This window comes from Saimiri boliviensis, chromosome 6 (genome assembly GCF_048565385.1).
Source record: "Saimiri boliviensis isolate mSaiBol1 chromosome 6, mSaiBol1.pri, whole genome shotgun sequence".
Classification (NCBI taxonomy): Eukaryota; Metazoa; Chordata; class Mammalia; order Primates; family Cebidae; genus Saimiri; species Saimiri boliviensis.
Genome location: NC_133454.1, coordinates 45,878,305 through 45,891,515, shown reverse-complemented (window position 1 = coordinate 45,891,515; position 13,211 = coordinate 45,878,305). Strand labels below are relative to the sequence as shown.

Genomic DNA, 13,211 nt, shown 5'->3' with positions numbered 1-13,211 from the left:
AACTAACCTGAGACATTTTTCTATTGTTTCTTATTTTGGCCTCAGCTGACAAGGCCATTGGACTGTGTAACTGACCTTGGCCCAACCTGCTGACTCCACACCCTACAACCCCCTCCCAGCTTGCAGAAACCCACCAACTGTAATTTCTGTAACTTTCCACTGTTCACCCCAAACCTATAAAACTAACTCCTATCCCACCCCGCTTCACTGACACCCTTTTTGGCCTCAGCCCACCTGCACCCAGGTGAATAAACAGCTATGCTGCTCACACAAAGCCTATTTTGGGGGGTGGGGATCGTCTATTCATTCAGAGCACACATTGTAACACGTGCCACTGTACTCCAGCCTGGACGACATAGTGAGACTCTGTCTCAAAACAAACAAAACATCCAAACACATACATTAGAGAGAGATTCTATATGGTTCCCATAAAATCCATCAAAATGACTTTGAAAAGAGGAAGTAGAAATGGAATAAACGTATCACTCTTGGAGAACATATGCATTGGTTGGCTTCCGTTTTCACATCTGTGAGCAATAGTGTATCTCATTCCCAATTTCCCTGAAGGGTAGCTATCATTGTTGCAACAGTGCATTCTTAAAACCTCATAGACACCTTTGTCTGTTTCGCAATTGTTTCATTCATTTAATATATACTGAAGATCCAGTTAATCAATTCTTGATTATTTTTCTCTTCTCAATTTTCTCATTCCCATGGCCATGAGCATCCCCTAGGCTAAGCATTTATTCTCTCCAGCTTAGATTACTTTTGTTTCTTAATTTATCTCCTTCCTTGAATATCCCTTAGGTACCACCCTGCCAAAGTAATTTTCAATGACATCACTCTTCTGCTTAAGAAAAAAAAAAATCTCAGCTGCAAATCACAAGTCTCTAGTCCTCTGCTTTGTTTTGTTTTTGAGGTTCTGTCTATAGACTAGGCCTCCTCTGGTCCTGTGATCTGTCCCACTTAAAGTGAAGGACAGCAAAAGTGAGGGCACAGATGTCTCTTTGCCTTAAGTGTTGTCTTGCACTATTGCCTCACCTATCCAGATCAAATCTATTGTTCTAAGCCCAGCTCAAGGCTCATTTTTTTCCATAAAACCTTCTTGCACTAGTTCAGTTTTTATTACTTTCCAACTCCTTCGAACTTCTATAACTTAAATAGTCTGTACAATTTTGCACTTATTTATGAACCAGGATATAGGCTTCTTGAGAGCAGAACCATTCACTCTTCCATAATCTACATAGTACAACCAATACAGCATGCAGCAGTGTGCTGATCTCTAGAAGAGCCTCAAGTGAAAAATCGATCAGTAAAGAAACAGGCCTCTGGAAATTTGAATGCAGGCATTCACATGAGCAAAAATCCTGCTCTGCTAGTCTTTATTTCTCTCTGTGACAGGGTGATTTTATCAGAGACTGCGGCTATAGGCAAAGTTCCTGTAGCCCCGATACTGCCACTGGAGCTGTTTCCAACATTCACAGAAGCTCAAGCCTCCCAGTCCTCTGGATTAGCTTCTCAAACAGAGCTGCATCTGCAGGAGTTCCACTGCAGCCTCTGCCTCCCCATCTGAGGATGACTTACTTGATGGGTAAGTCTGTGAGGACCAGGCCCTTTCAACTGCACATTTGTCTTTGAGATCTGCCCACAAGAAGAGAATACCTGGGTGCTCTGCTCTCCAGCATGGCCTGGGACTGGATGGTTAAATCTTTCTAATTCTGGGGTTCAGTGTTACTAAGCTTTTTATGCTGTTCTCTTAAATCACGTTCTTTCCAATAGTTCTATGGATGGAAAGAGCTGCTACCTTGATCTCCATCTGCTTGGCTTCTTTGTCTGTTTCTCAATTGGTTGAGAAACAAGGCAGGAAAAAGACCCCTCAAACTCCAACAACAATCAACAGTAAAAAGAGTTTTGTTAAAATAACTGATAAGGAAAGTAAAGGGTAACAAAAACTATATAAATTAACTCTAATCAGACCACTTGTCTAACGCATATGAAGGGATTACGTTCAAAAAAGAAAAGAAAAAAATTCAATAACCAGAAGGATAATGCTCCTCAAAGTCAAAATTCTTAAGGTTTATGAAAATCTTTTGGTACCAAGTCATCAAGAGTACGTAACCCTCAATTCTGTTTAGGAATCAGAGACAAATACAGAATAAATCCACAAAAACAGCATTCTTTTCCAGTGGTCTAAAGAGAAAGAAACTTTTCTACATTCATTTAAAATGACAATATAACCCATATCTTGAGACTTCATCCAAATATTTCCCAATGATTAGTTTCCCACTTAGTGTTTTTTAAAAAAATTCTTTAAGCAAATAGCTCTTAAGAAAGATTATCTTCAATTTCGACAAAACCTGTAAATACTCATGGAATGAAGAATTTTAGAAAAGCACAAGGAATGCAAATGACATCCAAAGTGCTGATGTAATAGGTTCTAAAGCAGCTAGTGTATGGGAAGAGAAAACTCATGAGCCACACAGGACGTTCAGTAGTTCCCCATTATCTGCATTTCACTTTCCTCAGTTTCAGTTACCGACAGTCCACTGTGGTCTGAAAATATTAAATGTAAAAGTCCAGAAATAAACAATAAATTAATAAACTTTTAATTGTGTGCTGTTCTGATTAGTATGAGAAAATCTACTGCCCACTTGCTCTGTGGCACCCTGGATGTGAATTATCCCTTTGTCCAATGTGTCCATGCTGTAAATCCTACCTGCCTGTTAGCTGGCTTGAGTAGAAGTGAAAAAACATATTATAGATACTCCTTGACTTGGGGTTATGTCCTGACAAACCTATCTTAAACTGAAAATATAGCTTAGCCTGGCCTACCTTAAATGTGCTCAGAACACTAACATTAGCTTAGACTTGGGCAACATCATCTAACACAAAGCCTAGTTTATAATAAAGGGTTGATCATCATGTAATTTATTGTACTGAAAGTGAAAAACACTTGAATAGTATCTGTGTACTTGAAGTAGAGTTTCTAGCAAGTGTATACGGCTTTTGCACCATCATGAAGTTCAAAATCTTAAGGTGAGCCACCATAAACTGGGGACCATTTGTATGCATGTGTATGCCACAGTTACAAGTGTCTACTGTGGGTCTTGGTACGTATCCCTCAAAGAAAAGGGGGGACTACTATGTATGATTTTTGTTTTTAAAGCAGAAGGCACATGATTATCATTCATGTTAACAAAGTATACTCATGGTTATATTAAGTATAATTGAAATTGTCAGAAAAAGATGACCCAATATGTGTAATTTTACTCAAAATAAATGCATATGTAAGACATCTTGAAATTATAAAATAACTGATAGTAGTTAAATGATATTGTATCTCTTTTGGTAGTAATATTCATGATATTACCATCGAAGCCTGGTCAGACCTCATCTCATCTATCCTTTGGATGCCACTCTCTCTGACATCCTCAGCTGCCACCTGGTATGTGCTGCTCATCTGCAGACATCTTATCTTTAGGCTGCTTGTACCAAATGAGGATACATGAATGTCTTGTTCTTCTTTAAGTGTTAAATAATTTACTTAGGAAACTAATTAAAAACTGCTTGACCAAAGCATTGTTAAAAAGTGAAATGTACTACATATGTAGTCTATATGTAGATAGACTACAAAGCATAATTGCATCAGAATTAAAAGAGGATTATGCATTTAAGTCTGTTTTTACTAAGAGTGTAAAAGAGTGTGTAACAACATATTACATGCTTGTACAAGAATTCAGGAAAAGAAATAAAACATGGTATAAGGCAAATAATCCAAAAGAAGCTGCAATCCTACTATGACCCAAGAAAAGTACTTTGCTAGTTTTAAGTTCGATCTAAACATAAACTCTTACCAAGAATCAATATAGAAAACACTTCCTTCTGTATCAGTGTTCTTGTAAGATGGGAAAATGAAAAGCCTGAATTAGAATTTCCAATGGCCTCGCACTACTGATTTTAAATAACTGCATACTACTGATTTTAGACAAGTGTCCTGTGTGCAAGAGACTAGAAAAAAAAAAAAAAAGGATGGCTGTGTTAGAAAACGCTGAGTGAGATTAGCACAGAAGTTTATAGCAAAACTTTTCTTTGGAGTTCTATTCATATCAAAAGGTGATGTAATATTTTAGGCATTAAATTAAGAATTCTGAGCCTTTGGGACAAGATTTCTTCTAAATACAAATAATCATATACTATAAAAAGTTAAATCTAGAATATGAATCATCCTGAACAGCTGCCAATGCAATTCGATTGTTAGCTCTAACAGGGCAGGGATTCTTGTGTTTTGCTTTCTGAAGTATCTCCACCACGTAGGAGAGTGCTCAGCACACAGCAGGTGAATGAAATAATAGCCTTTCAATACCTGGTTCAAAATCTCTTTTCTGGATTTATTTGTTTACTTCCTTCATATAACCTATTCTCCAGCCAAATGTAGGTACTTAAAACAGCAGTTCTCTCAGTTTTAGTTATACATTGATATCACCTCAGGAGATTTAAAATATATTGATGCCAAAGGGTTATTACTTTTATTGGTCTGGAAGGAGCCTGGCCAGAGGTTTTTTAAAAGCTTCCCAAGTGATTCTAATGTGTAGCCAAGGTTACGGAAATTGACTTGAGTTTCTTTCTCCCCAAATACTTCTCTCCACAGTTTCACCTGTTAAAATCCTACCCATCACTATTGAAGATTAGCTAAATACCCGACTCAGCCATACCTGGAACACTGTTAAATTCATCTATAAATTATCTAAGTTTTGCACAGGGTCTGGAATATGGCAAGGAATCGATCAATCTTTAAGTGCTGCATAATACTGGGAGCACAGCACACAGCAGAAACTCAGTATCTAGTGATTGAAAGAATGACATACAGCTGATCATGATTTGCAGATTCTCGATGTTTGCAAATCTGCCTACTTGCTAAAACTTGTTTGAAAGCCCTAAATTAATATTTGTGATTTTGAGGTCATTCCACAGACACGTGTACAGAGGATGGTGAAAAATTTGAGTTGCCTGATGTGTATGTTCCAGCAGAGGCTGAATGAGAAGCTCTGCCTTAGTGTTTCATGTCTCTGTAAACAAGAGTCCTTTTCTTTGAGGTCTATTTAGTGCTACATGTTTCCCATTTTTGTGTTTTGTTGGTGAATTTGCTGTTTGAAATGGCCTTGAGTGTAGCCAAAATGCTGTCTAGTGTTGCTAAGTGCAAGAAGCCTGTGATGTGCCTTACAGAGAAAATATGACTGTTAGATGGGCTTTGTTTAGGTGTAATTCACAGTGCTGTTGGCCATCAGTTCAATGTTAATGAATCAACAATATATATTAATTAAGGCGTCTTTAAACAGAAACACACATAAAACAAGGGTATGGGCTGATACCCATATCATTTCCTTTAGCAAATGGGTACCTCCTAGGTGCCAAGCACTGAGGCTACAGCAAGAACAAAGCAAGTCAGTCCTCTCCTCTCCCCAAGCTTGCAGTGCAGTGTGTGATGAGGCAGGGGGCAGAATTTAAATAATAAATAGATGTCAGGTGATGGTAAGTAATTTTTAACCAGGAAAGGCGTCTTAGATAAGGTGATATTTATGCAGATACCTAAACAAAGTGAGAGGATGTGTGTGACAAGGTTATGATCTGAATGTTGGTGCCCCTGCAAAATTTACATATTGAAAACTAACATCCAACGTGATAGAATAAGGAGGTGAGGCCTTTGGGAAGTGATTAAATCACGAGGGTTCCACACGTGTGAATGAGATTAGCACCCTCATAAAAGAGGCTTCAGCAAGCTCCTTCGACCCACGATCGCTCTGCGGATGCAGTGACAAGATCCCCTTGACGAGGAACAGGACTTCACCAGACATGGAAGCTGCCAGCACCTTGATCTTGGACTTCCCAGCTTCCAGAACTGTGAGCAATACATTTCTATTATTTATAAATTACCCAGTGTAAGGTATTTGGTTATAGAGCAGGAATGGATGAAGACGAACAGGAACAAAGCTGTGAGATGCCAGCGTGCGTGGTGTGCTCATGGAATAGCAGGGTGGCCAAGTCTGAGGTGGCCAGGAGCCTCCAAGCGAGGAGTCAGAAGAAGCAGGAAAGGCAAGGTCAAGGGAAGCCAGGCCATGTAGTGCATTAAAAGGCAATGCTTCTCAAGCTTTAAACTGCATTTGAATCATAAGAGGATCCTGAAGATTCTGACTCAGGATGTCTGGAGTGCCATCTGAGATTTCACATTCTAACAATTTCATAGGTGATGCTGTTGCTGTTGGTCCCTGGATCACGCTACTTTAAGTAGCAAGGTTGTAGGTCACATGAAGGAACTGGCTTGTATTTTGCGATGGAAAACTGCTGGAGGGTTTTGAGAGGAGGAGTGATGATCCTATTTTACATTAATATCTTATCAACTTGGGCTTACTTCCACACTTCCAATCGTGATTCACTGATCTTTTGCTATTTCTGTGCCTATAGCACATTAATAACTGTAGATTTGTAATATATTTGGTACCCTCTGCGCAAGCCTTCTCATTTTCATATTCTTATCCTGGTTATTTTTGCATGTGCATGCTTCCAGATACTCTTGAGAATTGTTTTGACAAGTTTTAACCAAAAAGCTGTTGGGAGTTTGATGGAGATAGTGCTGTAGAAATAGGTACTTAAAAAGCATTGCTGATAAAAATTAGCTGGGCATGGTGGCGGGTGCCTGTAATCCCAGCTACTCAGGAGGCTGGGGTAGGAGAATCGCTTGAACCTGGGAGGCAGACATTGCAGTGAGCCAAGATTGTGCCATTGCACTCCAGCCTGGGCAACAAAGCGAGACTGTCTCTCAAAAAAAAAAAAAAAAAAAAAAAAAAAAGGATTGCTGATTTATGATGTTAAATTGTTCAATCAATGATAATTTGTTGTAAATTTTAAAATCTTTCAATGGATTTCCCCAGATTTCTTTATGAAGGACTTTCTTAACAAAGTTTTATTTTTATTTTCTTTGAGACAGGGTCACACTTTGTTACCCAGGCTATAGTGCAGCGGTACAATCTCGGCTCACTGCAACCTTCACCTTCTGAGTTCAAGCAATTCTCCCCCCTTAGCCTCCTGAGTAGCTGGCACTATAGGCATGTGCTACCACACTCAGCGAATTTTTATATTTTTAGTAGAGAGGGGGTTTTACCATGTTGGCCAGGTTGGTCTTGAATTCCTGATCTCAGGTCATCTGCCCGCCTCAGCCTCCCAAAGTGCTGGGATTATAGGGGTGAGACCATCACACCTGGCTTGTATTTTTCAAGAAACTTTTCTTAAAATATTTTGCTATTTGCTCTTGCTGCTGAGAGCGGAGGTTTTTTTCTTCCCCCATTATATTTTCTAACTGGCTATTGTTGGTGTCTAAGAAAACAGCTATTCTTGTATATAAAGCTTCATTGAAAATTTTACATGTCTCAGTGGATTCTTATGTTAGTATTTCACTGAGGCTCTGGCGTTTTCCAGGTATATATAATAATATAAAATAATCAGATTTCCTCTTCCTTACCAATTTTTATATCTCTTAATCCATGCTTTTGTTTCACTGCATTGCAGTATTAAAGAACAAGGGTTATTTTGTGTTGTTTCTGATGTTAATGAGAATGACTCCAGTGTTTTAAGACATATATATATATATATATATATATATAATCTCATGTGGGACAAATTAACCTCTCCATGCCTTAGTTTCCTCAATTGTTAAAAACAAAAAGATAAAATATGACGGTTTTGAAATTTAATGAGCTAATAAATATAAAACTCTCAGAACAGTGCCAGGCATATAGTAAGGACTCATATGTTAGCTATATGTAATTATAACTTTTTATACATATATATACCACACTACATACAGCCTTTGAAAAATAATTTACAGAAATACATTTTTCTCCTACTTAAAAGATTTAGAGAAAAAAATTTAGAAATTTGAATTACATTAAAATGGTCTATTAGACGATCACAATTTTTTAACTTACTAATATTGTGAATTATATGAATAGATTACCCAATATAGAAATATAGTTACTTTGAGGAGGATTACATATGGTGATGTTTCACTAAGAATTTTAAAATCCATAATCCTAAGAATGGCTTGTCACTTTCTTTAACCTATTCGCTTTGCCACCACTGGGCACCACTATTTTGCTGATTTAAAAGTGACATGTATTCCATTCAGAATGTGTTCTCAATGGCAAAGCAACTAGCAAATGCCAAAGGGAGCTAGACTCCACTGAACCACTTGTTCCTACGCACGCACTACTACTTCCAGAGGTCTGGGTTACTGGTGTTCTGAAACTAGTCTCTGAATATTTACATAAATTCCAGGGTACAGTTTACTCTAGTCAAAGTCCAAAGAAAAGAGAAGTAGCTAGAGGTTGATTATATAATTTATGGCTGTAAGAACCAATCCCATACTATGCCTTCTCCCTGAAACTAACCAAGCAACCTGTACAAGTTACTTGACCTCTCTGTGTCTCATTTTCCTCAACTATAAAATGGGGATAATAATACCACGAACAGCATAGGGTTGTTAAGAGGATTGAAAGAGTTAATATACACAGTAACTTATAACTGTGACTGTCACGTAGTAAATGGTGAGGCATATCTTTAAAAAAGTTTAGTGTAAAAGTAAAATTGCAGTGCGAAAACCAGAAACCTGATTGTCATTATTTATTCCATATTCTTATGACTGTAATTCTAAAACATCTCTCCTTAGTAATGTAGAAGATTATGCAGGCAAAGGCTTTAACTGTATCCCATTAGCTCTTGCCACATGTTGACAGAACCAAGAAATCAAATGCCTTAGAGTTAAAATGCCCAACTCTATTCCTTTGTGCATTATATCCTAACATTTGAATTCTGGAAAATAAATAAAATAATTTAGAATAATGTTTCTCAAAGGGAAAGAGAAATAACATTTAGTTTGGAAAAGCCAAACATACCTATCCTTTTTATGAAACAATATTACTAAAGATTAAAGTGCCATGAAACACTACCGATAGTGCAGATAATTAGAAAATAATGTTAGAAACTGGTAAGGAACATAAGTGTAAGAATGCTTGGAAATGAACGATTTAGAAGAAATAAATTGATTTAATGGTGGGCAGGAGTGAAGCCAAGAGGTAGAAAACTAAAGTATAATTAGAAGAAAATACAGCAGGCACCTGAAAGGAAACAGATTTTCCTCTAGAAAATGAGAAAACAGGCCAGGCATGATGGCTTATGCCTGTAACCCCAGCACTCTGGGAGGCCGAGGCAGGCGGATCACCGGAGATCAGGAGTTCAAGACCAGCCTGATCATTACGGTAAAATTCCATCTCTACTAAAACTACAAAAATTAGCTGGGCATGGTAGTAGGCACCTGTAATCCCAGGTACTTAAGTGGTTGAGGCAGGAGAATCGTTTGAACCCAGGAGGTGAAGGTTGCAGTGAGCCAATATCAGGTTATTGCACTCCAGCCTTGGCGACAGAGTAAGACTCTGTCTCAAAAAAAAAAAAAAAAAAAAAAGAAAAGAAAAAAAAAGAAAAAAGAAAATGAGAAAATAGCTAGGTGTAGTGGCTCCATGCCTGTAATTCTAATACTTTAGGATGCAGGGATAAAAGGATCACTTGACGCCAGGAGTTCAAGACCAATCTGGGTAACATAGCAAGACCCCATCCTATGAAAAAACAAAATAGGCCAGTATGGAGGCTCACGCCTGTAATCCCAGCACTTTGGGAGGCTGAGACGAGTGGATCAGTTGAGGTCAGGAGTTTGGGATCAACCTGGCCAACATGTCAAAATCCTGCCTCTACTAAAAATACAAAAATTACCCAAGTGTGGTGGTGTACACTTATAAACTCAGCTACTCAGGAGGCTGAGGCAGGAGAACCGCTTGAACCTGGGAGGTGGAGGTTGCAGTGAGTCAAGATCACGCCACTGCACTCCAGCCTGGGCAACAGAGTGACACTCTGTCTCAAAAATAAATAAATAAAAGAAAAAATAAAATAAACTAGCTGGGTATGGTGGCGCATGCCTATCGTCCCACTGCGAGGCTGAGGCAGGAGGATCGTTTGAGCCCAGGAGTGCGAGGTTGCAATGAGCCATCACACCAGTGTACTCCAGCCTGAACGACACAGTGAGACCCTGTCTCTAATAAATAAATAAATAAATAGATAGATAAAAAATAAAGAAAATGAGAACTGAATCCTTCATTTCAGTTTAACAATATACATGGTGGACAGTGAAAATTTATTGTAAAATAAATGGCTATAGACAAATTTAGAGCAGCAGTCCCTTCCCATCTCTCCTATAATTTCACTGACATTTAAATTTCTAGCCACAAATTCTCCTAAAGTCATAAACTGCTACACATTTCAGTTAACTTTCTCCAAAGATCTATAAACTATTAACCATTGAAAAGTTAAAGCCATAATAATTTTTCCCCTAAAATAACTGTTACTTAATAAAATCATTTGTGTAAAAAAATGATCCTCATGAATGAGTTTATTTTATTGATAGAGGTATAACTTAGATGTATAACTTAAATATAGAATACCTTAGTTCTTGGGGCATTTTAGAAACATGAACTAGTTGATAAAATTTTACTTTAAAATTCTATACAAATAATACATTTTTAAATTAATACTTTCACGAGAAGCAGAAAAATAGCAGCATGGTCCATGATTATTCAGTCAAACTAAATGAAAGGTTAAGCCAGTGCCAATGAATTAATTTATTCACAGAAGAAACATTTATCTGAATGCCTGCTATGGGAAAGAGATGATGCTTAGTAAAAGGCAGATGTTACAAACAGGAATACAAGTTGCTACCCTTAAGAAGTGGAAAATGTATTAAGGAAACCAGATAAATGAATACCTATAAAATACAGAGATGCCCGCATATAGGGATGTATCATAGAGTACAAGAGAAAAAGACTTTGTCTCAGATTTGGGAAGCTTCTGAGAGGTGACATATAAACTGAGGATAGAATGACAGTGACGAACTATTCCTAATTCTCTATGGTATAGTGTCTATGTTGGGCAGAAGGAGGGAAGTAGGGTGAGACAAAGGAAAAAAGGACTGTTGCCCAGAGAACATCACGATCAAAGGTCTAGAGGCGTGAGAGATGATACAACATACAGAAAACTGTGATGAATACTACTGGAGAAGTGGCTAGCTAGTCAGGACGTGGCTGGTTCATGCAAAGTCTATAATGCTATACTGAGTTTCACCTTTGGTAGTGGGGGACCACTGAAGGTTTCTGAAAAAAGGAATAGTGTTCGTCTACCCACATTTTAGAAAGGTAATGGAAACCACTGAAGGTTTCTGAGCATACATTTCTATTTTAGGATGACAACTCCAGCTTTTATTAGTTTTTGGGGAGGCAAGAAACACAAAGATGACAATTTAGGAAGGTATTGTTAATAGTCTACGTAAAAGTTGACTAAGTTACCTAAAGTTATGCAGAAAAGAAGAGAAACAAACATAAGATATGTTCTAAGACAGAGCCAATGGGTTGAGTCAGGATTTGATGCTAAAGACAACAGAGGAAGGAGTTATAAAATAACTGATGGCATCAAATGATACAAACACATCACAGAATGACAGAGAAGAGGGCTTGGGTCAAGGGTGCTAATGGCCCCCTGAGAGAGCTATTTCTGCAAAAGGAAGAGCGATGGGATAAACAGGCATATTTTCTCAGTCTAATGAAGTCTACAGACCCCTTTCAAAGGAAGGCTTTTCAATGCATAAAACAAAAACACAGGATTGAGTTGCAAAAGAAGCCAATTATATTCTAGTCCTCAAAATATTAAAAATTGTGATATAGTGAAAATATGTGCCTTTTTACTAACACATTAAAATAACAAGATGTAGCAGCAAATCTAGTAATTAACATGATTTTGACATAAAGTGTAAATATTTCAGGATATTTGTTGTTTCAACTGTAATGTGTAGGGGACATCATTTCTATGGGTGAATACTGCTGTTAACATCGGGTTTGCTGCTTACATTCGTAATTAAGGGAAATGCTAATTTTCTATTAGAGGTTGTAGAAAAAAAAGATGAAAAAATGTTCCCATCTCCAACATCACACAATCTCCAAAACATATGTATTGACTCTTTGGAGAAGTGTGGAACACAGGTTAAAAACTCCCAGCTAAGAAATAAGTATGCCCTAGAGAGAGATGACAGCATATGTTTGGCAGGAAAAGAATAAGACACAGAAGGAGTATTTTGGGGGTGGCGGGGAGGGATAGGAATAGTTTCAAAAGGAGAAGACTTTTTTCTTTCTTTTTGGATAAGAACTTTAAACCAGAAGACGGATTCAGTGGGGCAGGAGAGATGAAGAGTGTGTGCATGCACATCTGTGTATGAATGAACAAATGAATAAATTAGAACAACCGAAAGAACAACTGAAGAGAGAAAAAAAGAAGGAATAGCTGTGAAATGAGGAAAAACAACAGTCACGGGATGGAAAGCCAATGGTTGCTTGCTTCAGTCAGGCAACCATTGGCTTTCCATCCCGTAATTCTCTGCCAAAACCAATCACTCTCAACTCTGCAGTCCTTCCTGGCCTCTACAACACCCAGTGGTACAGGACTGACTGGGAGTGGAGAGTAAAAGGCAAGGAAAAGGGCCTCTGGCAGGGAACTGCCAGTCAACAGAAGCAGGTTAATTTCTGCAGCTCTTCTACACACTTTTCTAGTCCTTTAATCTTTCCCAGAGCTTCATGCTGCCATTTGGCAATCCAAATACTTTATTCCTAATTGCTCCTTCCATTATCTCTCCCACCCAAAATCAAAATTCCAAAAGGGATCAGGTATGGTGGCTCACACCTATAATCCCAGCACTTTGGGAGGCTGAGGCAGGTGGATTGATTGAGCCCAGGAGTTCCAGACCAACCTGGGCAACATGGCAAAACCCCATCTCTACAAAAAATTAGCCAAGTGTGGTGGTGCACATCTGTAATTCCAGCTATTTGGGATGCTGAGGTGGGAGGACTGCTTGAGCCTGGGAAGTCAAGGCTACAGTGAGCCAAGATGGTGCCACCACACTCCATCCTGGGCGATAAAGCCAGACCCTGTCTCAGAAATATATGTATACATTCAAAAAAAAAAAATCAGTAAAAGTGTTAAGATGCTTACATGACTAAAGTAATTAAACATCTATATGTGAAGGATTCTTGAAGAAGGGGATGTAAATGCAATGGGTATTATAAGGATAC

At 38.2% G+C, this 13,211-nt stretch overlaps 1 protein-coding gene across 10 annotated transcripts in view; it reads right to left on the bottom strand.

Annotated features, from left to right (window-relative positions):
* The window catches only part of ZC3H12C (zinc finger CCCH-type containing 12C), an 86,410-nt gene that overhangs the window by 47,374 nt on the left and 25,825 nt on the right, over nt 1–13,211 (bottom strand). The window lies entirely within an intron of this gene.